Genomic DNA, 9,862 nt, shown 5'->3' with positions numbered 1-9,862 from the left:
CAATAAAGGGAGTGGATGGAGGACAAGTTGCACAAGTTGGTGATGGAGGGAGAAATTAGAAGAGGAAAAGATGTGAATTCACTAGGGCTCACAATGTATACAGTTTCAGTGCTTTATTTTAAGCACTGGACCCCAAACTTTATTATATTTCAAAACCTCTGGAGGGATTGTTAAGATATAAATTACTGGTCCTTAACCAGGATGAATCCACAGTAAGCCTGGAGTGCTACCACCTCTGCTCATTTCCACAAAGTTCCCAACTGATGCTGCTGCTCAGCTGGGGACTCTTCATTTCTTTTCCTTTACCCCCTCTTTTCCATCAGATTCATAAATATCATGGGACACAAAAATGACACAGGAGTTGTGATTTCCTTCTTCTGGGATTGACAGAGGATCCAGAACTGCAGCCCTTCGTCTACAGCCTGTTCCTGTCCATGTACCTGCTCAGCATCCTGGGGAACCTCCTCATCATCCTGGCCATCTGCTCTGACCCCCACCTACACACCCCCATGTACTTCTTCCTCTCCCACCTGTCCTTTAATGACATCTGTTTAAACACAACTAGGATCACAAAGATGCTGGCGAACATCTAAGCCCAGAATCAGCACATCACGTATACAGGCTGTCTCACTCAGGCTGGCTTTGTTGTAGTCTTTGTTAGTTTTGAAAATTGTCTCCTTGCAGCAATGGCCTTTGACTGCCATGTGGCCATCTGTCACCCCTTGAGGTACATGGTCATCATGACCCCCTGGCTCTGTGTCCTGCTGATTCTCCTCTCCCTGCTCCTTAGCGTTGGGGATGCCCTGCTCCATGGTCTGACGGTGTTGCATCTGTCCTTCTGCACAAACAGGGAAATCCCCCACTTCTTCTGTGAACTTGCTCAGGTCATCAACTTGGCCTGTTCTGATACCTTCATCAATAATATCCTTTTATATTTTGAGGGTGGCCTCTTTGGGGGTGTTCCTGTCTCTGGGATAATTTTATCTTATATTCAAATTTTCTCCTCTGTTTTGAGAATACCTTCAGTGGAGGGAAAGCATAAAGCCTTTTCCACTTGTGGATCCCACTTGCCAGTTGTCTCCTTGTTCTACAGGACAGGTTTTGGGGTGTACATTTTTTCTTCAGTTACTGACTCTTCCAGGAAGGCTTCAGTGGCTTCAGTGATGAACACTGTGGTCCCACAAATGATGAACTCCTTCATCTTCAGCCTGAGGAACATGGACATGAAGGGGGCCTTGAGGAAACTCATCAGTGAGGTACCTTCCCTGTGATTCTGCCATCTCCTCTGGACTTGGGTTTCTAGAATGAGGCAATGTCATACAACCAGGAGATCCATGGTGTTTGCTTCTTCCACCTCCAAATTTTTCTTAAAGCCTAGATAACATAATAGCAAATGAATTATCACCTGGAGATGAAACCTGAGTGTGCCTTTTTTCTATCTCTGTGATATTTGACACGTTTTAATTCTCTAACTGCAGTTTCTTTGCTCAGTTTCCATTGAAGCAGAGGCTGAGGTAAGGGTCCCTATTTCAAGGTTTGATTTTATTTTGTGGATCATTCTGAGAAGTAGGAAAGTTGCAGAAGGTTGACGGGACAAGAAAAGATTGAAGCAAGGCTGTGGTCATATCTAGAGTCTAGCATCCACCTGAACTCTGGGTAGGGCCATGTCAGCTGCACCCCAGAGTCTGGTCTGTAGTTGAGGAAGGGAGCTGACCTGTTTAGTTAGCAACCTAATCACTGGTATCCCTCTGAGGAACAAGAGCATGGACCACACTGAGTCTCATTTTATGAAATTTGCTGAATAGGTTGTCCCACTAGTTTGAGAAGGTTGTGAGATACATGAGCTTCATTAGTGAGAATGCCTTCATTTCAAAGAGCAAGGGTATCTGACTTCAGTATCCCCAAACCATAGAGTTATCTGTCATTGCAAGGATTCAGTAGAATGGAATGTGCAGGACAAGTGGAGCAGGGATACATTCAGACCTCTTGCATCTATTTTGGTTCTAGGACTGGTTCTCCTCAGGGTTATCAGGTTGTGGTTCCAGATGGAGATGTCATATCAATACAGGATGCCTACAGGCAGAAAACTGTCCTCCCTTGAGCCTGATGATGTCTGAATTTTCCATGAAGTTAACCAGAAGATATCTCTGTGTTGGGATGAGTAGTGGCAGTTAAAATGCAATGTCCACATCCTATTTTCCCTGACTTGTCAGTAATAGATGTTATAGGGATGAAAGTTACTTAGATGGAATTAGGGTCTTTCAGAGGATGATCTTATTCTGCATTATCTGCAGGGACCCAAATAGTCCTCTTTGTCTCTTTGAAATCTTCCTGTCTTCATACCAGAGCAGGTACAAGAACAATATGGATATTTACTTGTGTGTGAGAGATTGTCTTCAGCAGGCTAGGCTTCAGCTTAGGATACACTAACCAATCACTTTTTTACCTTTTCTGTTTGTCGAATGCCCGTGAGCATTTCATCTTTTATCCAGTCCACTCCTCTGTTTTGGGAAAAAAATAAAGATACATTACAAATCACCTTGGAATAAAAGTGTTTTGATCTCTGAGTAATTGGGAGAAGTGAATGTTTAACCAAATCACAGTGATAACAGCATGATATTTAAACATAATCTCTGGTCCTGAGTGTGCGCCCTGTTTCGAGGTTGTCCCTGACTACCATCTACCTGTGTGGTTTGAGAATTGAAAATCCTGGAGAGCAGGGGAAGCATTTGTGGGTTTATTCAAGTGGAAGTTATCAAGAGGCAGGTGATGGACTCTGATTTACCTTTCTGGATTCGTTATTCTGCACTACTTCCAGGTCATATCATGTAGTGATAGATGCTCAACTTGAGAGTCTGGCTGTGTGAATCAGATCCCTTCACTGCCAAACCGCATGTCAGATGCCAGGTCTCAATGTGCCCATGTGCCCGTAACCTCACTCACTCTGTATTTACCTTTATGTGAGTTGAAGTTAAGAGTAAAATGGGGCTTGATGGTCATACTGATTTCATAGGTCTGTTGACGATTAAAATTAATTAATATAAGCAATGGCCTGAGAACGATGCCTGCTAATAGAGCTACATGAAGTATTAGAAGTGGTGGTGGTAGAAGCAGCTTACCATGGTTATTCCATTTATAATTATGCTTGTTGCTAATATTATTAATTAGAAAATTATACCAGGAGATATGAAGCCAAATCAAGGAATACTGACATTTAATGGGGAATTGAAAGGACAGGATTTGGAAGCCCATTGACAATGAAGAGGATTACTTGACTCATGATCCTAAACCCCCGAGCAGCCCAGCCTGTAGAGCACCGATGACGCTCACCGTCCGCTCTGGGGACGCCCTGGGTCTATTCCCACCTGTATTGACTTGATCATCCATTCCTCCAGTCGGTGTGGGGTCTCCAGAGCAGCATGAGCATTTGGGAATTGTTAGAAAGGACACTTTTTCAGCTCATGCCCAACCTCCTAGATCTGCTCCTCTGAACATGGAGCCCAGCAATCTGATTTATCAGGTCCTCTAACTGATGCTGATGCAAGGCACAGTGGAGACCAGCTGCTCTAAAATCTGGATTTGCTATATCTTGGCTTTGGTATTCCAGGTAGTTAGAAGACTTGAGATGTTATTAAAGGCAAAAGTCACCTGTTGTTTTTTTTTTCTTAATTTCAACAAGTTGGTATGATGTGGGCAAAGAGTAAATATTCTCTAAATAAAAGTGGGATGATTGTAGACTAGCACACAGGACTATACAAATAAAAGAGGTTTAGAGAGTGAGGCTGAGAGAGGCAGATGCCAAAGAGTGCATTTCACAGTATTGATTTCATATTAAAATGTGAGGGTTTTCTAAATTAAGGGAATTTTTACATCAATTATTGAGTCTACCACCTATATATTTTTTCCATTTGCCTCATCAAAAACATGGACTGAAAAAACCAAACAGGTTAGCTTAATTCCTCTTTCTGGGTCATTCAGGGGTTTCTGAACTTCACCCATTCTTGTCTGGCCTCTTTCTGACCATGTAATTGGTCACTGTACTTGGGAACCTGAACCTCAACTCCATACCCTCATGTACATCTTCATTTCCCAACTGGACGTTGCTGACATGTGTTTCACCTCCACTCCAGTCCCCAAGATGCTGGTGCATGTCTACAGACCAAGCAAATCCAGCAGTTCTCAGACTCCCTCATGCAGCTCTGCTTTTTACCAGATTTTGTGGGCTTGGAAAACTTTCTTCTTGAGCCAGTGGTTTATGTATGACTGGTATGTGGCCTTTTGTTATCTACCAGATACATCTTCATCATCATCATTAATCCCACCATCCCTCCCTGAAGCCTGCTAATTCTACTCTCCCTGTTCATTAGCATTGTGGATGCCCTGCCTCAAGCTTTTGATAGGGTTTTCATTCCACACTGTTCAGAAGACACCCTGTAGATGCTAGAAGCTCTTGGAAATGATCTAATCAATGGGGGTGGGGGGAATCAGTGACACAGGAGAGAGAGGGGACAATGAGCAGAACTATGTCCTAAAGTAGACAGAATCTGTGAGTTCTAAGCACAAGAGAATGTATAGTTCATGATCCAGGGACATACAACTGAACACATTTCTATGAAGAACTAATAGAAAGCAATTCATCTCTTAAAAAAACAACTTCTCGTGTCACTGCATCCTACCCTAGCTAGTATCTCCTTTCTCCTTTCCTGTTACAACAAAATTCATCAGAACAGACTGCTGTATTCACACTCCCCAGTATCCTCCCATTTCTTCTGAGCTCATTCCAACCTAGATGCAGTCTTGAACCTTCCACAGAACCCACACTGAAGAGCTGCTGAAGTTCTCTACCTTGTTAAGTCCAGATTGTAATTATGTGTTCTTCTTCGAATTGTCTTGTCTACAGGACTGACTCAGTTTATTGCTTATTTACAAACTGTCCTCACTTGGGTGACGGAGCTGCACCCTGTGTGGTTTCGCTCCTATTTCACTGACTAGTATTTCCTGTTTTCCCACCACCCATTTTCATCACCTTCCCAAACCCCAAGCACTGGAGGATGTCCACGCTCCCTCCCCAGATCTCTGCTCTGTTCGGACAACCTTTACCTACTTGCAAAGTGCCCAGATTCATGGCTTTAAAGACCATTCCAAAACTAAGGACTCCCAATTTTTGTTGTTGTTGTTGTTATCATTAATCTACAATTACATAAAGTACATTATGTTTTCTAGGCTCCCCACTTCACCAAGTCCCACCCACACACCCCATTACAGTCACTGTCCATCAGCGTAGTATGATGCTGTAGAATCACTACTTGTCTTCACTGTGTTGCACAGCCCTCCCCATGCCCCCCCAACATAGTAATTATACATGCTAATCGTAATACCCCCATTCTTTCCCCCCACCATTATCCCTCCCTTCCCACCCATCCTCCCTAGTTCCTTTCCCTTTGGTAGCTGTTAAGGACTCCCAATTTTATGGCTCCAGAAAGGTGGAAAGTTAGGAGATTCCATGAGTTAATCTGAATGAACAGCAATTATTAATGCTCATTTCCCATGGTCATATGATAAAATGTACAGCAATTAAAAGGAATAAATGAGAAGTAAATGGATTGACACAAATAAAGTTCCAAAGAGCAAGTAATTTCCTAACAATACCTCTAAATCATGGTTCACTTAAAATAAGTTTTTAAATGACACAAATATGAAAGCTTTAGTCACTGAATAGAAAATATTTCAAGCATACGAAAAGTACAGAGAAAAAAAGTTCTGGGTATTCACCTCTAAGGACCATGAAATTAAATATATTGCCATATCTGTGGCTGGTGTTTCTAAAGAAATAAAATAACACATATTTATTTTTCCATATCCTAAAACCCTTTTCCCATTGAAACCACTTCCTGAAATTTGATGTATTATTCCTGTTTTTCATAAGTTCAATCATCATCCATAAAACATATACTTTTTTGCATTTGAAGTTTACATATTTTACATGGCATGTTTGCATTTCAGTTTTTAAAAACACTACATTTAATGTCCTGGCACATTTTTCTCTGTTTCATTCATGTTAACGACCTTCCCTTATTTCAGCAACCTGATGCATCACAATTTATTCTCCTTCTCCAACTGAGAGGTATTTCATTATTGTCCTTACACACACATTCAAGCCCACACAAAATATGTAAACAATTGTAAATAACACAAGGAGAACAATTAAATTATACCCTGTGGTTTCTCTGAGAACTGAGAGGAACATACCATGTATACTATATTTATTCATGTTTTATGATATTAAGAAAATAATTATTATGGTAAAAAGTCAAGTCTTAGTAATTCAGGAAGAAGGATCCATGATTATTTGCTTCTTATTCTATGTTGTTTTGCCTTTTCAAATATTTTATAGACTCCTAAAGAGAAACAGGTGGAGTAGGGTGTAGTTTCATATCTGCTTTATTCTATAACTCCTCCCTCTCAGAATACTCATAATCAGGAAACCATGTCAAAACCAGAGATCTCTTCTACCAAGGGGTGCCCTGAACCAGGAGTGGGAGGGAAAGGGGAGGGTTGCCACACACCTCTGCCCCTTGCTAAAGAAATGAAAGAAAATGTTAGATTATTCTAGAATAATCTTCAAAAATGAGCAAGAGTAGACTGCTCTTGAGGATGGAAAAAGTCCAAAGGCTTAAGGATCACAGTAGATGGTTATTCTAATGAGAGATACTTGAGAATTATTACAAAGGGAAAAGCAAAGAGGTCTAGTAGAAGATGGTGAGCCACTATGTAGGCCCCCTGCAGGTGACCTATTCTGCATATCATCTGCATGTATTCACCTAACAATTCCCTCTGGAGGGACCAGTGAACAATGACCTATCCCTGTTGCAAAACATGAAGTAGGGGATGTCAGATTACTGGGTACCCATAGTAAGGTGTGGTATTTAGTTCTTTCCTGTATGTGAATTATAAAAATGGAAAGCTCCATATGCAGAGAGCCTGGAAAGACAGTGAAGCCCTAGGGTTTTTGAGCAGAATTAATTGTGAATGGGACCAGTCTCAGGTGTGCTGTATATGATCTGGGCATGTCTGTTGACTAGGTGGTCACAGGAAGACTATTGGCAGTGTCTGTGTCCCTTGGGACTTCAATATCCAAAGCCCCTCAATATTCAAATATTTTTACTCTCATGTGATCACAGGGCAGCCCAAATCCTTGAGGAGGAAAGCCCAGAGATGAAGAACTTGGCTTTTTCTGATTCTCTTACCCTGAGAGGGCAAATGAATGCCATCTTCTTCCTCCGTGTGTCTTGGCTCATGTGCTTTTCAAGTCACCTGGCCACCCAAACACATATTCTTTATGGATCTTATGAAGTCCCCACATATACACATGCAGTGCCTTCCAGGTTATTCAGAAGAATCTCCCCAGCTGATTGACATGCACACGGAAGAATACGGGTCTTCAAGTGTCAACACGCTAATAAGAAGAAAAGTGTGCAGAAAATAGCATTAATAATCATCTTTCCTGTAAAATGATAAATTGTTTTATACTTCCAATAATATGACAGCATGTCCATAGAGAATCATACCTCTTTAACTCCTTTTAAATAAAAAAGACTTCTTCAGCCAGAGTTCATTTATCTCAAAATCAACTCAAATGAGTGAGGTGACCTAACCATACCAATACTACACATGATGAAAGTGAGTATGGTGTTGATACTGGCTTTGTTCACCGAGTTGAAGAATGAACTTTGCAAATGCTCAAGGTAGGCAAGCAGGAGAAAAAGGCTTTTTATTCAGAGAAAGCAAAAGTACAGAACTCCGAGCACACACCGGGAGGGGACAAGAGTGCCTGTGTCTGGTCTTTGTCTAGGGCTCTATGTCCCAGACTTAGTGGAGTTGTCTAATTTCTATAGTTTCCACTGGATTACTGTCCATTGTTTTGACCAATATCATTGAAAGTTGTCTATATTTCCAAATTTGGCAAGCTCCTACCAAACTCACATAACTGTAACTGCCAACAAAATGAAAAAAATAAAAGGATATTCTCACCACAAGCATCAAGTTTTTGCACATTCCTGAGGCTCTCAGTAAGCATCCTGTTTCTGTCCTTTCCCGAGGCCCTTATCCTGCTCCAACTGGAAAGAGCTTCCCCATCTTTTCCCTGTCTCAGTGAGTTCTGATATCATTCTTGGAAACAGTTTAATAGCAAAAACCTCAACAATGACATGGTTGGGGTAAGAAAGTCCAGCTCCCTTTCCTCTCAGGAGGTCTAAATCTGGGGCAAAATCCACACAGTCCTAACCACTGGGTGAGGCAGAAGCTTGTGCCCACCTAGGACCATGGCCTTGCCTACATACCCTTCTGCCCCAACCACCATCTCCCAATTTATTTTGAGAATGTTCCCCCCAAACCACGGTAACAGGATCCCAGGGCCCAGGATCTCTTTATGGAACATGGCTTAGAAAACTGAGTTTAGGTGGCTGAAATTATTTGTCAATGATTCCAGAATTAGAGACAAAGATCAAAATCAGATTTCAAGCCTGAGTAGACAGGCCCCTCGCCATCATGTTTTCTAGTCACTTTACAGAACCTTAGTCATTGAAAAGCTAGGCACTCTGAAACACTAGAAGGCCTTTCTCTTGGACTCATTCTAGACCTGATGCAAATAGGATGACAAAATCATTAAGGGAGAGGTATCATCCTGATAAGTTTCCTCAAGGCCCCCTTCATGTCCCTGTTCCTCAGGCTGTAGATGAAGGGGTTCAACATTTGTGGGACCACAGCATACATCACTGAAGCCACTGCAGCCTTCCTGGAAGAGTCAGCAACTGCAGAACTGATGTACAACCCTAATCCTGTCCCATAGAACAAGGAGACAACAGAGAGGTGAGACCCGCAGGTGGAAAAGGCTTTATACTTTCCCCCTGCTGATGGCACTCGCAAAACAGAGGAGACAATTTTAGCATAAGAGGAAGTGATGCCAGAGAGAAGAAGACCCCCAAAGAGGCTAAACACAACAAATATCAGGAAGTTATTGATGAAGGTGTCAGAGCAGACCACCTTGATGACCTGAGCAAGTTCACAGAAGAAGTGGTGGATTTTCCTGTTTGTGCAGAAGGAGAGAGGCAGCACCATCAGACTGTGGAGCAGGGCATTCCCCATGCCAATGAGCAGATAGAGTAGAATGAGCAGAACACAGAGTCGGGGGGGTCATGATGACAATGTACATCAGGGGGTGACATATGGCAACATAGCGGTCATAGGCCATTGCTGCAAGGAGACAGTTTTCAAAACTAATGAAAAGGAGATCCAAGCAGATCTGGGTGAGGCAGCCAGTGTAACTAATGTGCTGATTCTGTGCCTGGATGTTCACCAGCATCTTGGGGATCGTGATTGTGCTTAAAGAGATGTCAGCCAGGGATAAGTTAGAGAGGAAGAAGTACATGGGAGTGTGGATGTGGGGGTCACAGCTGATGGCCAGGATTATGAGCAGGTTCCCCAGGATGGTGACCAGGTACACGGACAGGAACAGCCCAAAGAGGAGGGGCTGCAGTTCCGGATCCTCAGTCAATCCCAGGAGGAGGAATTCTGAAACATCTGTGTGATTTCTGGGGTAAATGTAGTTAATGGACCTATGGAAAATATTGGGTGCAAGAAAATAAAACATGTGTCCATGGACCAGCCACAGCACCTGGGTACTTGTTAGAAATGCCAATCCTCGGGTCCTGCTCCATCTTACTATGGTATGTACCAGGGCAGGTGCCCAGCAACATGTTATTACAATCCCTGCAGGCAACGACTGAGGACTGTTACCCTAGAAACACGCTCATGCATCCCAAGAACCCCAGGTAATACAAAAATCTTTACCTCTATTTTTATC

General features: G+C 42.5%; 2 pseudogenes; one reads left to right on the top strand and one right to left on the bottom strand.

The window, feature by feature from the left end:
- The first annotated feature begins 201 nt into the window (after nucleotides 1-201).
- On the top strand, nucleotides 202-1,271 carry LOC118929195 (olfactory receptor 7G2-like; annotated as a pseudogene).
- Nucleotides 1,272-8,664: 7,393 nt separating this feature from the next.
- LOC130679748 (olfactory receptor 7G2-like) lies at nucleotides 8,665-9,649 on the bottom strand (annotated as a pseudogene).
- Nucleotides 9,650-9,862: the final 213 nt, after the last annotated feature.

Source organism: Manis pentadactyla, chromosome 12, assembly GCF_030020395.1.
Source record: "Manis pentadactyla isolate mManPen7 chromosome 12, mManPen7.hap1, whole genome shotgun sequence".
Classification (NCBI taxonomy): domain Eukaryota; kingdom Metazoa; phylum Chordata; class Mammalia; order Pholidota; family Manidae; genus Manis; species Manis pentadactyla.
The sequence above is the reverse complement of the archived record's forward strand: the minus strand, read 5'-3'. Positions and strand labels throughout refer to the sequence as shown.